This window comes from Streptopelia decaocto, assembly GCF_964273445.1.
Source record: "Streptopelia decaocto genome assembly, chromosome: 2".
Taxonomy (NCBI): Eukaryota; Metazoa; Chordata; class Aves; order Columbiformes; family Columbidae; genus Streptopelia; species Streptopelia decaocto.
In genome coordinates, this window is record NC_138655.1 from 158,478,169 (window position 1) to 158,493,600 (window position 15,432).

Below are 15,432 nucleotides of genomic sequence, written 5' to 3' on the forward strand. Positions count from 1 at the left end.
CTTCAAGAGATGGCAAGTTGATCCAGTCCTGGAGTTCAGCTGCATCCTCAGGAACCCAGTTTATCCCCAAGCACTGGTGACAGTTCAGACAGAGGAAAAACCTTGTTTGTTTGTAGCTTAAACTGAACCACATTACACCAAGGGTCAGGTGAGCAGAGCTGGTGAGAATGGGGAAATGGAACCACTCAACTCTCCTGTGAGGTCTGACCTTTAGTGAAAAAGTCCTTGGTTTTTTATCACAGAATCATTTTGGTTGGAAGAGAGCCTCAAGATCATCAAATCCAACCATTAACCCAACACTGACACTAAACCATGTTCCTAAGAACCTCATCTATGTATCATTTAAACCCCTCCAGGGATGGTGACTCAACCACTGCCCTGGGCAGCCTGTTCCAATGCCCAACAACCCTTTCCATGAAGAAATTTTTCCTCATATCCAATCTAAACCTCCCCTGGTGCAACTTGAGGCCAGTTCCTCTCATCCTGTCACTTGTTCCTTGGGAGAAGAGACCAACCCCCTCCATGCTCCAAGCTCCTTTCAGGCAGTTCAGAGATCAGAAGGTCTCCCCTCAGCTCCTGTTCTCCAGCTGAACCCCCCAGGTCCCTCAGCCACTTCCATCACACTTGTGCTCCAGAACCTTCCGCACCTCATCACTCTGCTGATTCCCAGGTAAGGAGCTGGCTCACACAGCACAAAAAGTGCTTGGTACAGGCACAGCATCTCCAGGAACCCCCCCACCCACCATCACTAACTCAGAAGGAGCAGGAGGTGTTCAGCAAGCTCTCCAATCCTCCTGGAAACGTCCATCCAGTCAGCTCTCCCGCCACAGCCAGGACACACTGAGCCCTTTCAACGCTGCCTGTCAATTCCAGGTTAGGGGAAAGGAACAGCATGGACCGAGGCTACTGCTGCAGTTATCATTCCCCTTCCTGAAAATGGATGTAACTAACAGTCATTTCCTCTTCCAGATGCACTCCAAGGTACCCAGGATACTGGAGCATTTCCCAGTGAGCTGGGCCATGTGGTACTATACACTATTTCCAAACTCACCCTCCTAGCACGATATGTGCAGCTCACCAAGCTGTTGAAGCATCAAAGCAAGAGCCAGGGAAGCTTTTAAACAGAATTAAGGATAAAGTCCCAACCATCCTGTGCTTCAGAGGCCAAAACAAGACTCTGGCAGGTTTCACCGGCCAGAAAACAGCAGGTATTCAATACCACAGGACTGTCCTACCACAACAGAGCAAGCTGGACAAGCTTGGAGAGTGAAAAGTAGTGAAACAAGCACTCAGACTGAATCCCATAGGAAAAAAGAGCCAAAGGACTCCAGGCCCTTAACCCCCTCCAATGCAGAGGCTCGTTTTCTTTTTAACTTCAGCTTGGATTAATTAAAATTTACTTATTTTCTTGTTGAAAACAAAAGTCAGTAAATATGGTACTTCAAGCTGGTTCAAGAAATTAAAACAAGTCATTGCTACAATAAGAAATCCAGGAGGCCAACAACAGGCACTGCCAAGCACCCAAGCCAAGCCACAGAATTAAATCACCGCTCGATGTGGCATTTCCTCCTGGTGACCAACCCTCTGAGAAGGTCATTACTCACCGCAGCATGGTACAACTCCACCCCAAATTGATCAGCAACAAGCTGTTCAGGGACACCCACTCCATGTTGGAGTTTCTGTACCATGGAGGCAACTTGCAGCTTTGCTGTTCCTCATCCCCGTGTGCTGGCGTCACGTCACCACTGCGAGGCCTGTATCTAGTGGAGTCCCTCAAGGGTCAGTACTGGGACCAGTACTATTCTATATGTTCATCAATGACTTGGATAAGGGAATAGAGTGCACTGTGAGCAAGTTTGCTGATGGCAACACACTGGGAGGAGTGGCTGACACTGGAAGCTGTGCTGCCATCCAGAGACCTGGACAGGCTGGAGAGTTGGGCAGGGAAAAATTTAATGAAATATAACAAGGACAAGTGTAGAGTCTTGTATCTGGGCAGGAACAACCCCAGGTTCCAGTATAAGTTGGGGAAGGACCTATTAGAGAGCAGTGTAGGGGAAAGGGACCTGGGGGTCCTGGTGGACAGCAGGATGACCATGAGCCAGCACTGGGCCCTTGTGGCCAGGAAGGCCAATGGGACCTGGGGTGGATTAGAAGGGGGGTGGTCAGTAGGTCAGAGAGGTTCTCCTGCCCCTCTGCTCTGCCCTGGGGAGACCACACCTGGAATATTGTGTCCAGTTCTGGGCCCCTCAGTTCCAGAAGGACAGGGAACTGCTGGAGAGAGTCCAGCGCAGAGCAACAAAGATGCTGAAGGGAGTGGAGCATCTCCCGTGTGAGGAAAGGCTGAGGGAGCTCGGGCTCTGGAGCTTGGAGAAGAGGACACTGAGGGGTGACCTCATTCATGTTTACAGACATAGAACGGGTGAGTGTCAGTAGGATGGAGCCAGGCTCTTCTCAGTGACAACCAATGATAGGACAAGGGGTAATGGGTTCAAACTGGAACACAGGAGGTTCCACTTAAATTTGAGAAGAAACTTCTTCTCAGTGAGGGTGCCAGAGCCTGGCCCAGGCTGCCCAGGGAGGTTGTGGAGTCTCCTCCTCTGCAGACATTCAAAACCCACCTGGATGCCTTATTGTGTAACCTCATCTGGGTGTTCCTGCTCCAGCAGGGTGATTGGGCTGGATGAGCTTTTGTGGTCCCTTCCAATCCCTGACATTCTGTGATTCTGTGTGGGACAGCACCAGGTGAACATCAAGTAGCAATAACGCTCCGTGAAGACAGATCCTTTTCTTTAGCTTATCCTGGTGTCACCATCAGCATCTTCCAATTAGGTACCACTTTAAAACCATTTTAAAGTTAATTAATTGCATTTAGGGGAAAGAGACATGGTGCTTTCCTGTTTAGTCTCCTCAGGAGATGCCTAAAAACTCTCAAGCTGAATGGCGAGAAGTTTGTTACTCCAGGATATAGTTATTGCCAAGTATAACAACGTGAAAGTTCTTCCTATTAATGTGGTAATGACCATATCCTGGGCTGATACACTGAATAAATGCTGTGCTTCTAGTGTAATTCCTATACTGGAAACAGGAAGCAGCTTTAGGCTGTAGCGTAAGCAGCAATTATATCACATTTTAAATGAAGTTACAGGCTGGAGTGGACTCTTCCTCGCCAGTAGCTTAGCAAACGATACTGTAGGTCTGGCCATTCCGGTTCCATACCTGTCACCTTCCTCTCTTCTAAAGCCTCTACGAGCCCTCCTGTAATATAGTGATTATGCTTTTATTTACCTCATGCTTCAGAACTGGAGTGGGAAGAGGGGTCTGGACTTGCTCCAGTGCAAAGCTGGATTCTCCACCGCAGTGGGGCAGAAATCCCTCCTCATCTGCATTCCAAACCGGTTTAGCTTCCCAGTGCGACCAAGCGCTGATGTACCAGTTACATGGCGTTAACACCTCCCGGTTTGGGCTGGGCCATAGGTATTAGATGCTATTTAACCACAAAATTGCAATCAAGCATTCAGCTACAGGAGATTTGAGAGCACTGGAAGAAAACAAGATGATGCTCACCAGTGATCACACACCCTCCACAATTCATTTTTCAATGGGGTGAGAGGGGGAAAACTACAGGAACTGTATCCTAATGACTTGTTCCCACTATAGAAAGCCTATAGCAGTCCTTAAAGATCCTGCAAAATGATTAGATCTGCCCTCACCCATAGGCACCCCCAGACAGGGCTGTCATTGCAGTGATGACACTACTGGAAAAAGCAAGACTTGTTGGTCCATAATAGACAGACTCAATAACCAGCTGCAACTCTGCAAATCCCATAAACGTAGCAAAATTTTGCATTAAAGACTTTAAAAATCCTGGTATTTCCAAGAACAGCAATGAAGCGTGTTATGTTATTGCTCTTTTTTTAAATAAGCCTCTTAATGTTGTTTGGAAATCAAAAAGGATTCACTTGGCTCGTGTTCAAAAGTCTACATGGGGAGCAATAGCCGGGACAATTTAAAGCCACTGCAACTGCAATAAAAGTGACCTGAGCAAAGAGTGACATCCCAGGGCTTCTGGAGAAGAAAACTGTCACATGAAGGGGGAAATGGAGATAAGCCCTGTTTATTCTGCCTTTGCTTCCAATCTGCTCCTATGTGCCTTCAGAATGTGATGCTGCTTGTCAGCAGAGCCCAGAGTCATCTGCCCATTGGATGCGACACAAACAGTAAATGTTCAGGGACTGAACTCTATAGTGCAGAATTTGGCACGAGGAAGGGGTGGTTGGCCCTGCCAAGTTCCATTAGAAACAATAAGAGAAGGCTCAAGATGCAAGAACTAATGTTTTCTGTTAATGGTAATAAAAAACTCAAAGCATTTATGCTGTATGTAACCAATTGCTGGAGTTGACGTTGTTCTGAGTAACTTGCAAAATACTTCTAGGACAGTATCTCTACTTACAGTTAAATATGAGACAATTTGTGACATTACACACCAAACAAGCACAGTTCTCTCTCTACTACTGAACATCACTCTCCCTTCGATGACACGCTGTTACCTATGTCACCTATTCTCTTTGCCTTACATGCCAAGATTTAAAAAGCTGGCTAGACAGCAGAGCTTTACCATTTGAGACAGAGCTGCAAAACGGAAACCGGGCTTGGAGTGTGCAAGGTGAGTAGCATTTCTATACCCTCAAATGTCAGTGCACTCATAGAATCATAGAACCATTTTGTTTGCAAGAGACCCTCAAGATCATTGAGTCCAACTGTTACCTAACTCTGGCACTAAACCATGTCCCTAAGAACCTCATCCACGCGTCTTTTAAACCCCTCCAGGGATGGTGACTCCACCACTGCCCTGGGCAGCCTGTTCCAGTGCCTGACAGCCCTTTCCAGGAAGAATTTTTTCCCAATATGCAATCAACCTCCCCTGGTGCAACTTGATTATGTTTCCTCTTGTCCTATCACCTGTTCCTTGTGAGAAGAGACCAACCCCCTCCATGCTCCAAACTCCTTTCAGACAGTTCAGAGATCAGAAGGTCTCCCCTCAGCTCTTGTTCTCCAGCACAACGTAGAACGCATTACAAACGCTGTCCGTTCCTGCTCAGAAAAGCTCCATGTACAAACATTTTCATGCCACGGCATTGACCCTTAAGTCCCAAACTCCTGGGCGAGCCACATTTACTGCCTGTTACCACACTGTACTTAACTCCATGGAGCCAGACTCGGGAACATCTAAAGCTTGAAGATCTTCCAAAGGCAGAGAGCTGGCAGAGCAGCTTCCACGCTCCTCTCTCCAGCCTCCCTGCCGAGACAGCCATAAGCAGGGGGAAGATGGGGCCAAGTTCCCAGTTTGCTCCATCCCCACTCACCCACAGCCCTCTCAGCAGGTCCCTGCGGCCACTGGCAGACAGGACCAGCGGCAGCAGCCAGGCTGCTATAAATTACAGCGGGGAGCCAGCCCAAAGACGCGCTTTATTGCCCGGGATCAGGGAAGCACAGCGACCGCTTCTACCCTCTCCTCTGAGCCACTGTGACAGCTGCAGGGTTGTGGTAAAAGAGCAGAGTCTCGATTCAGGAGCTAAATGCCAGCAGCACAAAGCAAGTCATGATTTACTCCAAGTCTCATAAATGGTAAAGGCATTTTAAAAGCCTCAGCTTCATGGGGGCTACGTCAGTAGGAATATTTAAGGGTTTTTTTAAACTGTCATTTTAATATCTGAATGAGGTTAGATTAATAATCCAGCTTTACCAGGAATTAAAAAGGTTCTCTTTGGCTCTTTTAAGCAGTGTGAAGCCAGACTCAGGGCTGAGAGAGCTGGGCTATTCAGCCTGGAGAAAAGGCAGCTCTGGGGAAACCTTATTGCAGCCTTTCAATACTTAAAAAGGGGGCTGTAAGAAAGATGGGGACAGACTTTTTAGCAGGGCCTGTTGCAACAGGACAAAGTGTGATGGTTTTAAACTAAAGGAGGGAGATACAGGTAAGACATGAAGAATTTTTTTTACACTGAGGGTATTGAAACACTGTCCCAGGTTGGCCAGAGAGGCAGTGGATGAACCATCCCTGGAGACATCCCAGGCCAGGCTGGACGGGGCTCTGAGCAACCTGAGCTGGTGAAGATGTCCCTGCCCATGGCAGGGGTGGCACTGGATGAGCTTGGAAGGTCCCTTCAACCCAAACTGCTCTGTGAGGGCTGTGTAGACAAAGCCAACTGGAAAGGATTGGCAGCTTCCAACAAGACAAGCCATACGAGCACATCGAGTACTTGTCTTCTCCGTGCCCCGTCCTTCACATCTGGGCAGATCACACTCAGCACAGCAGAGACTTCCTGGGAAAAAGAACTGCATCCAGTCTCCTGGCACAGGCAAACAGCAGCCCCAGTATGGGCTATATGAGAAATTCAGCTCCTGTTCTTCTGTATTTTAGCTAAAACAAAACACATTTCAGAGAATCCATGATACACTTACTAGGTACAACTCCTCCTGATTTTTTGCCCCCCAGCACTGCAGAAGTAGACTGCTGCTTTAAGTAAAGGGTTTGGTGTCCAGGAAACCACAGCTCAGAAGTTTGATTCATTTTAGGTTAAGTCGCTATGTCAGCTCCAACAAGGGAGTGCTCACCAAAGCAAGCTGCAGGAGATGCTCCCGAAATTCACGCTGTCATCTTAATTCTCTGAACAGCTCTAGGGGCTGGGAAGATGCTGAGGCAGTAAAGAAGGAGTTGTAGACCTTGGGCTGAACTCAGTGGGAGCCTCAGACATGAAACGAGACAGCAAACGGTGTGTCACATCGCTGATCACATTCCTGTCTGTCACAGTCACTTATCGCAGCGCCTGCAACTTTCCTTTATCTCGGCAAGTTACATCCAGCTTACATTTTTTGATCCTGTGCCAGCTTCGATGGTTTTGCACTCTCATTAATTCCTTCTCTGCCCACATATTTACGAGCCTAAAGATGGTTAGAGGGAGGTGTGGTTCAGCGACAGGTCCTGTCTGCTTCAGACTTGACCTTCTACCCATCTCCATGTCTCCAGCCCAGCATCAGTACTCATGTAACCTCAACTGCACATTAGTGTGGGGGAAATGACTCTACAAGCAAAACCAAAACCTTAAAAACCAGTTTTCAGACAGATCAGCTCCTCCAGCCAGATAATAAAGTGCTACAAACACCAGCCCTAGCCCTACCTCCCAACTTGGAGATGATCTAACCATACCAAGCCTCACAGCTCCGCTTCTTCCTCCTACAACAGAGGTTGTTGCTTCACACACTCACCCCAATGCACGTCACTGCTGTAATATCAGCTCATGGCAAGGAGGGTTTGCCAAGCAGCTACAGCTTCAGACAAGCCTCAGCCCTTGGGCAGTCAATGCATGTGAGAAGCTACATCTCTAACTTCATACACCACTTTTTAAAGCTTCCCTTGTTCAGTCAGAACTAGTTCTTTTTCTCTTGTATCCCCCATAAGGAAAGGATCCTGCCCAGCAGGCTTTAAAAATGCAGTTTTCATAACATTGGAACAGCAGCTAAAAACGCAGCAGGATTTCTTCCACAAATTCATCTCTTCAGCCCTTCCATTTCCTAAGGGCTGCAGTGGGGACAAGGCACAAAGCTCCTTTAACAGCTGCTGCCTGAAAACCAACACACGCAGCAAGCTGTGGAACCACAGTGTCTGCCTCTTACCCCAGAGACCCAGATATTTTTGGGAGGCCCTACCTGAGTCGTTGGTAACACCAGAAAATGCTCAAGTTGTTGCCTGGCCTTATTTCAATGTTTCATGTCAAATTTAATGTGCAAGGAGGTGGGCATGCTTCACGTGATGCACACCGCCATGCTGTAGCATCTCCTGCATGCTAAAATATGTTCCTACTGTGTTCAGAAATAGGAATTTCCCCCCAAACTACCACATGCAGATCACCCCAGTATAAGGATCAGGTAGCAGAAGAACCAGGGAAGTCAGTGATCCATGTGTCTTGACCCTGCCACCATGGAGAGATGAAAGCTCATTCCAGTAAGCATATAATCAACGTCAATCAAATAAGCCCCAAAATTTTGATACAGAGCAGCTCAAAAATGTCTTAGTTTCCAAAAGGCAATAAGAACTCTTGTTCTGGAGAAGCGGTGTGTATATCTATACACACACAAGGTCCAAGACATACCACGAAGCAGCCAAGAGCCATCCATATCTATGAAGCCACCCACAGCTCTTGCTCAGCAACGTTCGCAACGTGACATGGAAGGAGAAGTTTGAGACAACCAAAGCACACAAGAGACTCGCCAGCTTGACTTCCTTCCTTCCCCAAAGTCCAAAAGGTGACAATTTTAAGCATGGTCAGTATAGGAAGAGGAAAGTTCTCCTTATTTCAACAAGCTATTACTATAAAACGGAAAAAGCAGTTATAAAATTTGGTACCTGCACAAGTCCTCTTGGCACTCCCAGTCTAACTTGGAGATGCTTTTCAGGCTGCCATGAAACAATTGATTTCTGTGACAGTCCTCTATTTGTTGTTCTAACATGTGCAAGTTTTGTCACATTTCTGTTTTTTGAAAGTACTAAGGTTTAGGTTTTAACATTAAAGATTTAGAAGAACTCTGCAAAACAGGATATAATTTGATTTAGTTAAAAACGCAAAAGTAATTTCTGATGCGGCCTTGCAAAATTTTCAACTGTGCTTAATACATTACAACACAAGGTTAGCAAGTGACCTTTTTCTCATGCTTTTGCATAAGACATGGAAAGACTGTAGTAGCCTGAATAAATACTTAAGGCATCTCCACATAGGCTGCTTTTAGGACCTACGAAGGCCAGAATATCTGCTGTGTTACAAAAAGGGACAATATTCAAAGCTGGCTTTGAGAAGTGGATTATTCACTTTATGCATCACAGTAGAAAGGATAAACAGGATGAACCCCTGTGATTTAAACAATTACTGCTGGAGAGATGCTGCAAGAGCCTCTGCTGGGTGATTTGCTCCCCATAACCTGTATCAGGTAACAGCAGTGACATGAGGATGTCATGAACAGAGCGGCTGGATGTACATGTGAATGGCACTCTCTTCAAAGTCAGAAGACAAGAACATCTGTTATATTCTCACCTGATACAATCAATGTGCAGACAGTGACTGAAGATTATTCCCCCTGGAAACATGTCAAACCCAAATATTCCTTACAAGTCAGGAATTGCTAGAAACCATATTAGTCAAGTGTGCAACTCAGTCATAATCTGTCACTGATGCCAAACCTTACTGAGATCACCCAGACCTCTATCTCCAGCTCTTCATATTTTTTTCCTGCCTCTCACCTCCCTGTAACAAAGCTGGGGAGACTAAAGTAAAAACTCACCTCCCTTTTAACGTGGTACAGAGTAGTTGTACCAAAAAATTGGTTGGTTTGTTTGGTTTCCCTTGTACTAAATCAAAGTTACTTTGAGAAACTGCAGGATACACAGTGACCAAGTCAAGAGGCAGCACCTGGGTCTGAGGAGAATGAAAGTGGGACAGACACATGAATATTGCAGAGTCACACAACAAGAGCTTGGCTTCAGACATGGCCCTGCCAGCTGCTGCAGGACCATCATAATGCACCAAGTCATAGAATCATAGAACTATTTTGGTTAGAAAAGACCCTTAAGATCATCGACCCCAAACGTTACGCCAACATTACACCAACACAGGCACTAAACCACATCCTTAAGAACCTCATCTACACATCTTTGAACCCCTCCAGAGATGGTGGCTCCACCACTGCCCTGGGCAGCCTGTTCCAATGCCTGACAGACCTTTCCAGGAAAAAATTTTTTCTAATATCTAATCTAAACCTGCCCTGGTGCAACTTGAGGCCATTTCCTCTTGTCCGATCACTTGTTCCTTGGGAGACAACAGCAACCCCCTCCATGCTCCAAGCTCCTTTCAGGCAGTTCAGAGATCAGAAGGTCTCCCCTCAGCTCCTGTTCTCCAGCTGATCCCCCCAGGTCCCTCAGCCACTCCCATCACACTTGTGCTCCAGCTCCATTCCCTTCTCTGAACTCTCTAGCACCTCCAGGTCTTTCTTGTAGCAAGGCGGCCCCAAAACTGACCCCAGGATCTGAGGTTCAGCCTCTCTAGTGACCAGCTCAGGGGGTGGTCACTGCTCTGGTCCCACTGTTGCCCAGTCCCTGAGGGTCAGGACAGTGACACCAGCTGGGATCCACTGCAGAGCCCCCAGCACTCTGGTGCTTTCATTAGCAGTGATATTTACCATTGGAGTTTTAATTGCCAGGTTTTCTGCTTCAGAGCAGAGATTGTCTTTATCCACTTTGAGGAAAACTGTCTCCACAGGAGCTATTGTTTCTGGCTGGCTGCAGATTTGAGATCTACATCTGGTTCATATTTTTTCATCACAAGCACAGAGAAACTTATTTTAAAATGATGAATTTCTGAGCGCTGCAGTGGAAGAAACAGCCACCAGGAGAACATGCTGGTTCGCCAAACCATCACAATGCGGCCCAGTCTGCCATGTACAGAGTGGACATGCAATGGTCCTTGTGCCCTCAACGCTGATCAGCAAAGTGTTTATTTGGGGCAACAAATCATCCAGTACAATACAGAGCAGCATCTTTTCTTCCTTCCCACCAGGATACCCAAGCGTAACGTTTCTATTGTTCTGGCTGCCAAACTGTTTGCAAATTAAAGCTGTAAAACTTCTATTAACAGCTACCTCAATACATTATTTCTGCCCACCCGGTACTATAAGGGAGACAAGGCCAACGTACACTTCTCTGAATATACAATTCCACTGGCTGAGCAATAGCTGGCTCTCCAATTACCACTTAAAATCAAAATGGCAATAAGAGGTGAAATGCTCCACATCCCATCATCCATCTATCCCTCAATGCTCCCCTAGCAAACTTCAGTTCCAAAACACACTCCCAAAACCAAGATAACACTGTGGGCTGTGAAGTTCTCCTACAGTATTGCTACAGAAACAAAAAAAAATATACAGTATTTCAGTCGTCAAAATAATCAGAGGCAAACTGGAAACCAGTTTAACCACAACGCCTGCCAGAACAGCTATCAATGCATTAATCAACTACAGGAAAACTAAGCTTGAACCCTGTAGGACAGCGGAGTTCTGCCAAAATATATCCACGCCAGCTCCTTCATCTTTAATCTGAAATCCACTACCAGAGGAATGCTCCTGCAAACCACCCCCCACAGGTGTTGCTGATGTGTGACACCCTTTTATTAGAAATTATTTTCTCTTAATACAAGTAAAAGAGGCAGGTGAACTTTGAACCAGTGTCAAAATCATCCCAAGGGCCAAAGCTAATATATTTGGCATAAAAATACAGTGAGAATATTGGTTTTAGTGTCTCTTCACAGAATCACAGAATGTCAGGGATTGGAAGGGACCTCAAAAGCTCATCCAGTGCAATCCCCCCATGGAGCAGGAACACCCAGATGAGGTTACACAGGAAGGTGTCCAGGCGGGTTGGAATGTCTGCAGAGAAGGAGACTCCACAACCTCCCTGGGCAGCCTGGGCCAGTGTTCTGTTATCCTTACTGAGAAGAAGTTTCTTCTCAAATTTAAACAGAACCTCCTGTGTTCCAGTTTGCACCCATTGCCCCTTGTCCTATCACTGGTTGTCACCGAGAAGAGCCTGGCTCCATCCTCCTGATATTCACCCTTTCCATATTGATCCCCATGAATGAGGTGACTCCTCAGTCTCCTCTTGTCCAGCTCCAGAGCCCCAGCTCCCTCAGCCTTTCCTCACACGGGAGATGCTCCACTCCCTTCAGCATCTTTGTTGCCCTGCGCTGGACTCTCTCCAGCAGTTCCCTGTCCTGCTGGAACTGAGGGGCCACAACTGGACACAATATTCCAGATGTGGTCTCCCCAGGGCAGAGTAGAGGGGCAGGAGAACCTCTCTGACCTACTGACCACCCCCTTCTAATACACCCCAGGTACCATTGGCTTCCTGGCCACAAAGGCCCAGTGCTGGCTCATGGTCACCCTGCTGTCCACCAGGACCCCCAGGTCCCTTTCCCCTACACTGCTCTCTAATAGGTCATTCCCCAACTTTTACTGGAACCTGGGGTTGTTCCTGCCCAGATTCAAGACTCTACACTTGCCCTTGTTACATTTCATTAAATTTTTCCCTGCCCAACTCTCCAGCCTGTCCAGGTCTCTGGATGGCAGCACAGCCTCTGGCATGTCAGCCAAAATGTCAAAGCAACATTCGAACAGCTGACACAGCACCCTGCTGCCCCAACACTCAGAAAACTGATTTTAAGATGACAAAAACACAACAATAAGAAAATTAAAAATCCACACCATTCTGTATGAGGGCACAAGCTGATCTACCCCAGCATATCCAATGAGCTGTTGCACCTCTCACTTCATAAGTAAAGCAGCAAATATTAGTAGCTGGATCACTGCCATGTCAATATTTCAATTGCACGCAACCCTAAACCACTTCCTAAGCTTTTTTGTTTTTACAGAAAGGCACAGGAGTATCACATTTATTAGACTGCAATAGGAGATTCTGATTATATTTGAGCAGCGTTATCATTTCACCTGGACTAACTGAAATATTCAGTTACACAACGGCTAATCGTGAACAGAAGATAAGCTCCAAGATAAAAATAGGCAGAAAGACAGAGAGACCTTGTAACAGTTAATCAGCACGATTCATTTGTCAGACCGCCATAAAGAACAACACCTGAAAAAAAGGCTTTGAACAGCCCTCCAACAAGCCCCCTTAAGCAATAAAACCGCTTGCTCGAGTTCTACTTCCAAGTCGTTCACCGAACTCCTGCTAATCCCCAAATACACAGAGGAATCAGAGTCCAAATGGGGAAGAGGTGACAACGTACCCTGTGTGTCATCCGGACAAGATTAACCGGGGAGTGACCCCTCGCAGCACGTTGGTGTTGCTCGACTTCCATAAAAATAACGTGTCCAAGCAGATTCCTGCACAACGGCTTCACCCGAGGGTTTCCGAGTCACGCTGGCTTGTGCCCAGGTATTTAACTCGCTTATATCAGCCGGATCACTGGGATTTCAGATTGTCCCTGGGATCACCAGGCTGCCCAGAAAAACGCAACAGGGAGGGACGGTCGGGGACAGACACACAGCGATGAGAGCTCTGAGATACGGGATCTGGGAGGAAGACGGGGATCATTTGCGATCGTTACCTTTCATGAAAAATAAAACTGACCATGTTTTCTCCTTTGGCTTTTCCATAAGGCCTCAGACTCAGTTCTCAACAGCCCTTGCAAGGTGAACACAAATATCACTCTGGACAATGTGGGAGACTTAAGTATCTGTTGCTGAACAAAGGCATCTATTCAGGTCTCAGCCTCGCTCTGGCTCTTAATTAGCAAACTAAACAAAAACTATACTTCATTTAAGTTTTCAGTAGATATTTGGCTTTCTAATCTCCTCTAGAGAATACTGTCAAGCTACTCTCCTGCCTGAAGCAGGGGATTTACACTGCCATGCTCCCCAAACCTTAATTGCAAGTGGCATTAAGTTCAAGTGGAGCTTACCCAGGGTAAGATTCAGCAGCAGTGGAATTTCATTAAGCCAGACTTGCACATATTAACTTAATTTACCCATTTGAGATTATGCATAATTTATAAGCATGGAGCAGCTCCACTGTCAGACATGTATTCTCCGATCTCTCTGATGATTTACAGCAGTAACGAGCTGTCCCTGCTTGAGGTCAACAGCACCCACAAAATTACAGTTAGATCCAGATATTCATCCTCCGGGCTTTGCCACCAGCCTGGTTGTCCAGTTTCAGATGTTCCAATTGCATTCATTTCACCCATATTGCATCTCTGAACTTCTCAAGCCATTTTCTCCTGGATCTAATACAAACAGAGTTGGGATATTTTGGTGTAACCAGCCAAACATTTCCCTCTGCTGGATGGTTGCTTGGTCATTCTAGGTCTGTTCAATGTTGACCCTTCACATCTGGCCTTATTTTAGCCTGAATCTCACCCCAACCACAGCTGTCCCTCACTGCAGACAATATTCAATGGTTCAGCCATCACCTGATGCATTTTCCTTTAGATACTTTAAGTTGATCCAGGGGACCAAAGCTCAGTTATTTTAAACATTTCATCCCAGAGCATCTCAGCCCAACTGCAGGATTTCCACCTGCCTTTCCCATCAGGCATGACCAATATTATGACCCCAGCATGAAGCAAAGTGGGAAATCCATACAGATACTCCTAAGTTTGAGGAAAGGTCCCATCTACATGACAACTTTAAACTGTTTTTCTCAGCTGCATACGTGCATCTGGATAAAATGCAAACAGCACGATTAACTCCATTAAGGAAACACATTTCATCCCTCTAAGGCATCTAAGCTTGCGTTCTGCCAACAGTTAAACCTCATCCTTTGCATCACAGGTAGGAAACAACACGACTTTCCTTCTGTATCATGGCTTCGACCACTTCTCCAAATTTCACAGCCCACACAATGAGGCAATCCAAATGCCTTTTTTTAATGATAAAGCATTACACAATTGTCAGAGCAGCTCCAAAATACAGGGATGCAACACATGCAAAGCAGCTGATCCACAACCACAACCTTGAGCTGCAGCGATGACACAGCTCAGACTTCTTTGCTGAAGTCCCCTAAATAAGGGAAAGATGCTTCAGAGGAGCAGGATAGGAATGGTTGCAGCAGGTTTGGTTGAGTCTCCTCCTGAATGATTCAATATGAATCACATTTTCTTCTGACCAAGCAGTTCGAACTTTCTGCAAACATCATATTTTTGCTGAGTGCAGGAAAAACAACCAATAATATGACAAGGGGTAATGGGGTCAAACTGGAACACAAGAGGTTCCACTTAAATTTGAGAAGAAACTTCTTCATGGTGAGGGTGCCAGAGCCTGGCCCAGGCTGCCCAGGGGGTTGTGGAGTCTCCTTCTGTGCAGACATTCCAACCCGCCTGGACACCTTCCTGTGTAACCTCATCTGGGTGTTCCTGCTCCATGGGGGGATTGCACTGGATGAGCTTTCCAGGTCCCTTCCAACCCCTGACATACTGTGATACTGTGAATACATCCTCTAAAACCTTTACTGCAATCACTAGTTTTGCTGTTTCACTACAGCAAGTCTAACACAGAACCACCTCACTTTCAATACAGAAATCACTACGTGACATCCTCAGAAAAACTGAAATTTAACAGGTTACAAAATAAATATGTCGAAGCAGCGGTATTTCATTAGACCAGAAGATGAACTAAATCAGCCAAGAGAATCAACTACAAGTCACAGATGAGCGTGGTTTTCTAAACTACTTACAGCAAGAGTGAGGAATTACTATGTACACAGGGAATATGTTGGTCTGTTGCTTTAACTTCCCAGAGCTGCCTGAAGCCTTAACTCTAAAAGAAACCAAAATTGAACAACTATCTGTGAAGTCAAAACTGGCTTCAATGAAG

At 46.3% G+C, this 15,432-nt stretch overlaps 1 protein-coding gene across 2 annotated transcripts in view; it reads right to left on the minus strand.

Annotated features, from left to right (window-relative positions):
* Nucleotides 1-15,432, minus strand: part of OXSR1 (oxidative stress responsive kinase 1) — a 101,488-nt gene that overhangs the window by 40,278 nt on the left and 45,778 nt on the right. The window lies entirely within an intron of this gene.